Consider the following 11010-nt stretch of genomic DNA (forward strand, 5'->3'; position numbering starts at 1 on the left):
TATTAATGTCAACACAAGAATATATCCTTGTAGCTGGTTACTATTAATGCAGTCTCATTCTATATTCAGAGAATTAGAGGTAATCAGGAAGACTCTAGATTTCATTTGCAGTAACTATCTGTGAAGTTTCTTAGCCACAAAACTGAACAAATGTAAATAAACAAAAATCAAACAACTTCTGTAAGTGATCACTAAACAAATATTTGTTTGGTTAGCTTAAAGATTGAAGTTATCCTTTACACTTATTGGCATAACCAGAATGATGTTATTGTGTGAGATATTCCATAGTAGAGGACAACCATGATACAGTTTCTAAGTAAGGAATACATAAAGTACTTTCAAAATTGTAAGTAATAAATATGCGAATAATGCCTGCATCTTAGTGAGATGGTCCTACTTTGTGTGGTGTTTCTAGGTATCATAATTCACATTATTCTCAAGCATCAAAAAACTATGATAATTTCAGTAAAGGAAACTTGTAAGACCTTGTCTGCTCCTTATAAAAAAAAATCTCTGAGCTAATCTGTGATATCTGATGGTAACTTTTACTATTGGAACTCATCTAGCATCTTACTCAGAGTTCTATCATATATAATTTACTACTTTTTGTTGTCTTATAAAGCGTAATTTGTCAAGCTCCATAAACATAAATTATGTACTCCATGATGAAACAATTACTTTAAGATAATCAAGCAAAGTTGATATCCAAATGACAAGAATCACTAATTATGAAAATTTATCTAGGTAATGGAATTGGAATTAAGTACTTTGTTAGTTTCCTCACAGCTACAATAGATGGTCTATTGTTACTTAAAATTAACATTATTTAGATATTTCAGAAAATAAAATGGAAAAATATTTTTAATTCAAAGTAACAACTATTATAGTTCATTTTAAATGTCTTTCAGAAGAACTCAATTTTTTGTTGACTTTTTATGGACATTGTACTAATATTATTTTTATTTTTATTCAAGCCAATGTGAATTACAAGTTTTTCACAGTTGTAATGCAGGTACATAGTGACAGTGAATTAGGGCCAAACCCACTACCAGTGTTGACTTACCTCCACCAAAGTTCCCAAAATGCACCCCATACCTCCACTCTTAACCCCCTGCAGTGATAGTATAACAGGTCCATTATTTGTTTAGCTTGTTATATTTTGGCTATCTTGATTCTATTGTCATTGATTTTGGCTCTGAGACTCAGATATGACCATTTTTTTTCTTTTCTTTTCTTTCTTTTGTTTGTGGGGCCCCAGTGCACTTTACCCCCCTACCACCAGGGCCACCACAGGGCTTTCCCCTCACCTCGCAGTCTGAGTATCCCACTCCATTTTTTATTTTCACTCAATGCTCCTGAGACTGTTTGGTCTCTGGTCAAAATTCAAATTTTTTTTATCAATTTGTAGGAAAATATAGAAATGTGAAGCAGAAAAAGATACTCTAGAAGCAATAAATAAAATTAGTGAAGAAGAAAAGAAGAAGAAGAAGAAGAAGAAGAAGAAGAAGAAGAAGAAGAAGAAGAAGAAGAAGAAGAAAAAGAAGAAGAAGAAGAAGAAGAAGAAGAGGAGGAGGAGGAGGAGGGGGAGGAGATTTGGCTTTTTTTACTTTATTTTATTTCTTTGCATAGGAGCAATAAACATTGGGAAAATTACAAAGAAAATTCCCTTGGCCTAAAAGATACAGGTGTCTATTCACTTGAAGCATACTGTCATAAGACCAACTACAGGCTACAGGCTTGTTAGTTATCAAACACCAAGGTCTTTCTTTATGGTTCTGCTCAGACAGAATTGTCAAAGTCAGTCTTCTGTAATTAGAGATCTTGTGTGTTTGTTTTTGTTTTGGGGCCACACCTTGTGACGCTCATAGGTTATTCCTGACTATGCTCTCAGAAATTACTCCTGGCTTGGGGAACCATATGGAATGCCGGGGATCAAACTCAGTACCATCCTGGGTCAGTCGCATACAAGGCCTTACCACTGTGCTATCGTTCCAGCCCCTAGAGATCTTGTTTTTTTGCACAGATCCTAGATGATGCCTAGAATAAAAACTTTCTTATATGGTCCCCAAAAAGTTATGTTTAGTGACAGTTTTTATAGTAAGTACTCTGAATTAAAGATCTTGTTTTTTAACAGATCCTAGGATGGAATGTCTTCTGATATCAAATCACCATTATGTTGTGAGGTAAGGCAAATTGTCCTTAGATCAAGTTGTTGCTGCTTTCCCGTCATTAGGGTATAATATAAACCTACCCTGGAGAAAGTTGGTGCCAGAGAGGTGTTAGGGTCTCCCACAGGAAGATTTTGATTCTTGGTGTTGGTACAAGGAACTGTGCCAGTTAATTTTTTGTTTGTTTTTTGTTTTTTGGGGGGCCACCCCCAGTGACACTCAGGGGTTACTGAGCTATGTATTCAGAAATTCAGCTATGTATTATCCTGGCTTGTATTCAGAAATAGCTTCAGGCTTGGGGGACCACATGAGATGCAGGGGGATTGAACCCCATTTGTTCTAGGTTAGCCTCTTGCAAGGCAAATGCCCTACTGTTGCACCACTGCTCCTCCCCAGAACTGTGCCAGTTTTAAGGTTGGGATATGAGTTTGGAGTTGGATGGCTAATATCCAATCAATTGAGGTCTATGTCTAGCCCCTATGACAAGTATTCAGGGTGGAAGGTGTACTGAATTATGAAATGTATGGGTTCTTATCCCTATTTGATAAGAACTTCTTTCTATACATGAGATTTCTCATTTTAGTGTGCCTATTCAAAACTCATTGATACCATGTCATATTACTGGTGTATTTGTGGATAAAATAACATGCTATACAGTCTCTGTGGCCCAGTTTTGACTTCAGACATTACCCCCCAAGTAGTATTTTTCTTTTTTTTTTTTTTTGTTTTTTTTTGTTTTTTTTTGGGCCACACCCGGTAACGCTCAGGGGTTACTCCTGGCTATGTGCTCAGAAGTTGCTCCTGGCTTGGGGGACCATATGGGACACCGGGGGATAGAACCGCGGTCCGTCCAAGGCTAGCGCAGGCAAGGCAGGCACCTTACCTTTAGCGCCCCGCCCGGTCCCCAAGTAGTATTTTTCTACTAGAATTTTCTAATATGGGGTTAGAGAGATAGCATGGAGGTAGGGCATTTGCCTTACATGCAGGAGGGCGGTGGTTTGAATCCTGGCATCCCATATAGTTCCCTGAGCCTGCCAGGAACTATTTCTAAGTGTAGAGCCAGGAGTAACCCCTGAGTGCTGCCAGGCGTGACCCCCAAAAAAGCAAAAATAAATTAAATAACAAACAAAAAGAAAAAATGTTTCTACTACTTGTTTCAAAACAAGCAAACAAAAATGAAAAATGGGGTAATGGAGAAGGCTACATGTACTATAAAAATAAAGACTAAGAGTTAAAACTCATTTAGGATATACATCTACAAAACATGCAAAGAAAAAACTATATATTATATATAATATATATGGTGATGCTCAGGGGTTGCTCCTGGCTATGCACTCAGAAATCTCTCCTGGCTTAGGGAACATATGAAACACTAGGAGATCAAACCGTGGTCACTTCTATGCTAGTGCAGGCAAAGCAGATGCCTTACCACTTGCGCCACTGCACCAGCCCTACCATTCAGACTTTTTGAGTTAGTCTAAGGTAGGGGATAAGTTAGAGGGCACATTATCATTCTACACCGAGGTCTTGTGAGGTCTAAGAAACTGTTTGCAGCAGTCAGGGATCAGGTAGTATCTTTGAGCTGGGGCTCCCTTTGCAGCTGGAGCAAAGCTGTTATGAGCTGGTAGCAAGCTAGAGTACACATTGAGGGATAGTGGGAGAAAAAGGGCGCACAAATGAGTCAGTAATTTTTATGTATTTTTTTATTTTAGGTATTGTGGTGCTAATCTTTTTTGGTATTTTGTATATCGTATATATCAAAATTTTATCTGATGTTTTGAGTGCAAAAATTTTGCTCCATTTCAGGGGCCAGAGCAATAGTGCAGTGGTAGGACGTTTGCGTTTCATGCAGTTGATCCAGGATCGACCTCAGTTCGACCCCCAGGGTCCCATATGCTCCCTCAAGTCAGGAACGATTTCTGAGCACATAGCCAGGAGAAAGCCCTGAGCATTACTGGGTGTGTCCCGCACCCCCAATTTTTCCCATTTCATTAGCTTTCTCCTAGTTTTAGCCCATGTTTCTTTTTCCATGGAGAAACTTTTTAGTTTTATGGAATCCGATTTATTTAGTTTTAATGCCATAACTCCTGCCATTGGCATCCTATCATCAAAGTCTTTGTTGAGGTGTGAGTATTGGAGTGTTCTGATTACATTTTTCTCAATGAACTTTATAGCTTTAGGTCTGATTGCAAGATATATGAACCATTTTGAGTTGATTTTTGTGTAAGGTGTGAAGTATAAATTAATTTTTAATTTTCTACATGTGGTATTCAGTTGTTCTAACACCATTTGTTAAAGAGACTATCTTTGTTCCATTACAAATTCTTAGCTCCTTTGTCAAATATGTGTTAAATATATATTTGGGGTATGCCACTGAATATTCACTTCAGACCGATTGGTCTTAAACTCTGTCTTTGTTCCAGTATAATGTTTTTTTGATCACTATGGCTTTGTAGTAAAGCTTCAAGTTTGGTTAAATGATGCTATACGTTTCTTATTTTTAATTTTAATTTAGCTAACCTTTTGTGGTTTCATATGAACTATATAATTGATTGTTCAAAGCTCTTAAAAATTGTCTTAATTTAAAAAGGAATTGCATTGACCATATATAGTAGTTTAAGTAATATGGTCATTTTGATTTTACTTTTTCTTTCTAGCCATGAGCATGATATGTTCTTTCTATTTCTTAGGTCCACTTTAATTTATTTCTGAATTTTACATGGTATAGGTTTTCACCTCTCTTGTAAGATTGATTGTGAGGTAGTTAGTATTTTTAGATATATTTTAAATGGAATGAATTCTTATCTATTATTTGATTCATTATTTGTATAAAAGAGTGCAACTGTTTTTTGTATATTAACTTCATAGCTGTCAATTTGCTTTATTTTTTTTTTTTGGGTCACATCGGCAGTGCTCAAAGTTACTCCTGGCTATAAGCTCAGAAATCACTCCTGGCAGCCTCTGGGGACCATATGGGATACTGAGAATCGAACCACTGTCCCTCTGCATGCAAGGCAAATGCCCTACCTCCATGCTATATCTCCAGCCCCCCAATTTGTTTTATTGATTTATTTCTTTTCGGAGCTTTTCTATGGACTCTTTAGGGTTTTCATTGTATATTATCATAACATTTTCAAATAAAGATATTTTGACTTCCTCTTTCTCTATTTGAATTACTTTGATTCAGTTCTCTTGTCTGATTGCTATTGCCAGGAATTCCAGTACTATGTTGAATAAATTGGACTCAATGGAAAATCTTCCCTATTGCTTGGCCTTAGTGGAAATGCTTTCATTTGTTTCAGCATTAAGGACAATGCTGACTGTGGGCTTCATATAGATAGCTGTAACTATCTTGAGGAAGGTTCCTTCCATCCTTATTTTGCTGAATATTGTTATCTATCATAAATGGGTATTAGATTTTGTCAAATGTTTGTCTGCATTGATTGATATGGTCATGTGGTTTTTGTCTATCTTAATGTTTATGTGGTGTATGATTGATTTATTTGTGTATGTTGAATCATCTTGCATACCTGGGATAAAACCCACTTTGTCTTGATGTGTAATATTTTTAATGTGTTGTTTTTTTGTCTGGGAATGTCTTCACCCTCTTTCCTATGCAAATGAAAGTTTTTCTGGATAGTGTGTGGATGTTAGGTGGAAAGTTTCTTTCATTCAGTAGTTTAAATGTGTCATTCCACTGTCTTCTTGCTTAAATTGTTTCAAATGGGACAATTTCTGAGAGCATAGCCAGGAGTAACCCCTAAGCTACTGGGTGTGGCCCAAAATAAAAATAATCTCCTAGAGGGCTGGAGTGGTAGCACAGTGCTAGGGCTTTTGACTTGCATGCGGCATACCTGGGACAGACATAGGTTTAATCTCCAGCATCTCATATGGTCCCCCAAACCAGGAGCAATTTCTGAGAGCCAAAAGTAATTCCTGAGTACCACCGAGTGTGATTCAAAACTCCAAAAAAAAAAAAAAAACAAAAAAGTATCTACTAGAAGCACAGTATTCCATATCTGGAGCTTGGATGGCTCTCAGAGAAGATAAAAAGCTGTATCACCCTGACTGGCAAAGACCCTGAGCTGGATAAAAAGCCATTGAATGACTATCAAAATACCATCAACTTTTCCAAGCTCTTATTTTTTAAATTATCCTTATTAATAACTGTATAAGAATTAATATAATAATAAAATATGTTAATAACAATGATCAATTATATAATCTAATATAATAATTATATATAAGTACAATATATGATTATGTAAAATTATTAACAATGCAATTTTATAATATAAATAATATAGTAATAAGTATTAAAAACTTAAATATATATTCATTAAAAAATCCTTATATTAACCTTCTGCTGCCTACAAGAAACGCACCTGAATAGTCAGAACAAACATAGACTCAAAATAAAAGGCTGGAGAAAAATTATCCAAGCAAACAACACCCATAAAAAAGCTGCAGTGGCCATACTAATATCACATAATGCAAACTTTATACTCAGGAAGGTTGTAAGGGACAAAGATGGACATTTTATATTAATCAAGGGGTACGTAGAGCAGGAAGAATTCACTCTCCTAAACATATATGCACCGAATGAGGGGCCAGCAAAATATTTAATACAACTGTTGATAAATCTGAAAAATAATATCAACAACAACACAATAATTGTGGGGGACCTTAACACGGCTTTGTCAACACTGGATAGGTCAACCAGACTGAAACCCAACAAGAATATACTAGACCTGAGGAGAGAAATGGAAGAAAGAGGCCTAGTGGATATATATAGGACACTCCATCCCCAGAAACCTGGATACACATTCTTCTCCAATGTACATGGGACATTCTCCAGGATAGACTACATGCTGGCACATAAAACATGCCTCCACAAGATCAAGAGGATAGAAATTTTGCAGACTACCTTCGCTGACCACAAGGCTCTGAAATTATTTGTGAACTCCAAAGGGACTCAGAAGAAACACTTTAACACCTGGAAGTTAAACAGCCTCATGCTCAATAACCAGTGGGTCCGAGATGAAATCAATGAGGAAATAAAAAGGTTCCTGGAAAAAATTACAATAAAGACACAAACTATCAGAACTTATGGGGCACAGCAAAAGCAGTACTGAGAGGAAAATTTATAGCTTGCAAGCACACATCAGGAAGGAAGAAGGAGCTTACCTGAGTAGCTTAATGACACAGCTAATAGAACTAGAAAATGCTCAACAAAAGGACCCAAGAATAGGAAGACAGAAGGAAATAACAAAGCTGAGAGCAGAAATCAATGAAGTGGAAACTCAAAAAACAATTCGAAAGATCAATGAAAGCAGAAGTTGTTTCTTTGAAAAAATAAACAAGATTGATAGACCATTGGCAAACCTAACAAAGAAAGAGAGAGAGAGAAACTTGATAACTCGTATCAGGAATGAAAAAGGAGAGATCACTACTGATATGACAGAGATCCAAAGGGTAATCAGAAACTACTTTGAAAAACTCTACGCCACTAAAAATGAGAACCTGGAAAAAATGGATAAATTCTTGGACTCTTATAATCTTCCACGGTTGAAAGAAGAGGATGTAGCATATCTAAACACCCCCATCACCATTGATGAAATTAAAACAGTAATCAAATGTCTGCCGAAAAACAAAAGCCCAGGTCCAGATGGATTCACTAATGAATTCTATCAAACTTTCCAAGAGGAACTACTGCCAATCTTGGCAAGACTCTTTCATGAAATTGAACAAACAGAAACACTTCCAAATAGCTTTTATGAAGCCAACATCACCTTGATAGCTAAAACAGACAGAGACGCTACCAAAAAAGAAAATTACAGACCAATATCACTGATGAATGCAGATGCAAAGATCCTCAACAAAATCCTGGCAAATAGGATTCAATGCCTCGTTAAAAAGATCATCCACTATGATCAAGTAGGTTTCATCCCAGGAATGCAAGGCTGGTTTAATATCCGTAAATCTATCAACATAATACACAACATCAATAACAAGAAAAATAAAAACCACATGATCATATCAATAGATGCAGAGAAAGCATTTGATAAGGTCCAACACCCATTCTTGATCAAAACTCTCAGCAAGATGGGAATGGAGGGAACCTTTCTCAATATAGTGAAGGCCATCTACCACAAGCCAGTGGCAAATATTATCCTCAATGGAGAAAAACTGAAAGCCTTCCCTCTAAATTCTGGCACAAGACAAGGCTGTCCTCTCTCACCACTCCTATTCAACATAGCACTGGAAGTACTTGCTATAGCGATTAGGCAAGAAAAGGATATCAAGGGAATCCAGATAGGAAAGGAAGAAGTCAAGCTCTCACTGTTTGCAGATGACATGATACTCTACTTAGAAAACCCTAAAGACTCTATCAAAAAGCTTCTAGAAACAATAGACTCATATAGCAAGGTGGCAGGCTACAAAATTAACACACAAAAATCAATGGCCTTTCTATACACCAATAGTAATAAGGATGAAATGGACATTAAGAAAACAACCCCATTCACAGTAGTGCCACACAAACTCAAATATCTTGGAATCAACTTGACTAAATATGTGAAGGACCTATACAAAGAAAACTATAAAACTCTGCTCCAAGAAATAAGAGAGGACACACGGAAATGGAAACGCATACCCTGCTCATGGATTGGCAGGATTAACATCATCAAAATGGCAATACGCCCCAAGGCATGATACAGATTTAATGCCATCCCTCTAAAGATACCCATGACATTCTTCAAAGAAGTGGATCAGACACTTTTGAAATTCATTTGGAACAATAAACACCCTCGAATAGCTAAAGCAAACATTGGGAAAAAGAATATGGGAGGAATTACTTTCCCCAACTTTAAACTGTACTACAAAGCAACAGTTATCAAAACAGCATGGTATTGGAATAAGGATAGGTCCTCAGATCAGTGGAATAGGCTTGAATACTCAGAAATGTTCCCCAGACATACTACCACCTAATTTTTTATAAAGGAGCAGGAAATCCTAAATGGAGCAGGGAAAGCCTCTTCAACAAGTGGTGTTGGCACAATTGGATAGCCACTTGCAAAAAATTGAACTTAGAGCCCCAGCTAACATCATGTATGAAGGTAAAATCCAAATGGATTAAAGACCTCGATATCAGCCCCAAAACCATAAGATATATAGAACAGCACATAGGCAAAACACTCCAGGACATTACAGGCATCTTCAAAGAGGAAACTGCACTCTCCAAGCAAGTGAAAGCAGAGATTAACAGATGGGAATATATTAAGCTGAGAAGCTTCTGCACCTCAAAGGAAATAGTGCCCAGGATACAAGAGCCACCCACTGAGTGGGAGAAACTATTCACCCAATACCCATCAGATAAGGGGCTAATCTCCAAAATATACAAGGCACTGACAGAACTTTACAAGAAAAAAACATCTAACCCCATCAAAAAATGGGGAGAAGATTAAATGAACAGACACTTTGACAAAGAAGAAATACACATGGCCAAAAGACACATGAAAAAATGTTCCACACCACTAATCATCAGGGAGATGCAAATCAAAACAATGATGAGATACCACCTCACACCCCAGAGAATGGCACACATCACAAAGAATGAGAATCAACAGTGTTGGCGGGGATGTGGAGAGAAAGGAACTCTTATCCACTGCTGGTGTGAATGCTGTCTAGTTCAACCTTTATGGAAAGCGATATGGAGATTCCTCCAAAAACTGGAAATCGAGCTCCCATACGATCCAGCTATACCACTCCTAGGAATATACCCTAGGAACAAAAAAATACAATACAAAAACCCCTTCCTTACACCTATATTTATTGCAGCACTATTTACCATAGCAAGACTCTGGAAACAACCAAGATGCCCTTCAACAGACGAATGGCTAAATAAACTGTGGTACATATACACAATGGAATATTATGCAGCTGTCAGGAGAGATGAAGTCATGAAATTTTCCTATACATGGATGTACACGGAATCTATTATGCTGAGTGAAATAAGTCAGAGAGAGAGAGAGAAAAACGCAGAATGGTCTCACTCATCTATGGGTTTTAAGAAAAATGAAAGACACCCTTGTAATAATAATTTTCAGACACAAAAGAGAAAAGAGCTGGAAGTTCCAGCTCACCTCAGGAAGCTCACCACAAAGAGTGATGAGTTTAGTTAGGGAAATAACTACATTTTGAACTGTCCTAATAATGAGAATGTATGAGGAAAATGGAGAGCCTGTCTAGAGTACAGGCGGGGGTCGGGTGGGGCAAAGGGAGACTTGGGACATTGGTGATGGGAATGTTGCACTGGTGATGGGTGGTGTTCTTTACATGACTGAAACCCAAACACAATCATGTATGTAATTAAGGTGTTTAAATAAATTAAAAAATATATATGTAAAAAAAATCCTTATATTAGTGCTAAGGGCAGACTCTTACATTTTCCGGGCTTCCCTCTTGGAGAAAAGTTGGCAGAGGACCATTCTCTGTGACACTACATTTTTTTTTCTCCACAGATTTTTTTCCTGTTTTGGCCACACCAGGTTGGTGCTCAGGGTTTACACCTGGCTCTATACTTAGAAATCGCTCGTGGCAGGCTCGGGAACAATAAGGGGTGCCAGGGATTGTACCTCAGTCCATCCCAGGTATGCCATGTGAAAGGCAAAAGCCCTACAGCTATGTTATCTCCCAGGCCTCATTTCCCAAAGAAATTAAGCCACCCAGGGTACCCTACACTTTCACTGGTTGAAGTTTAAACCGAGGGAGCTTAGTACAAAAGCTATTTTTAAACAAAAAATAAGGAATCTTTGAATACATTCTAGAACTCTCATTTTGT

Source organism: Suncus etruscus, chromosome 2 (assembly GCF_024139225.1).
Source record: "Suncus etruscus isolate mSunEtr1 chromosome 2, mSunEtr1.pri.cur, whole genome shotgun sequence".
Taxonomy (NCBI): Eukaryota; Metazoa; Chordata; class Mammalia; order Eulipotyphla; family Soricidae; genus Suncus; species Suncus etruscus.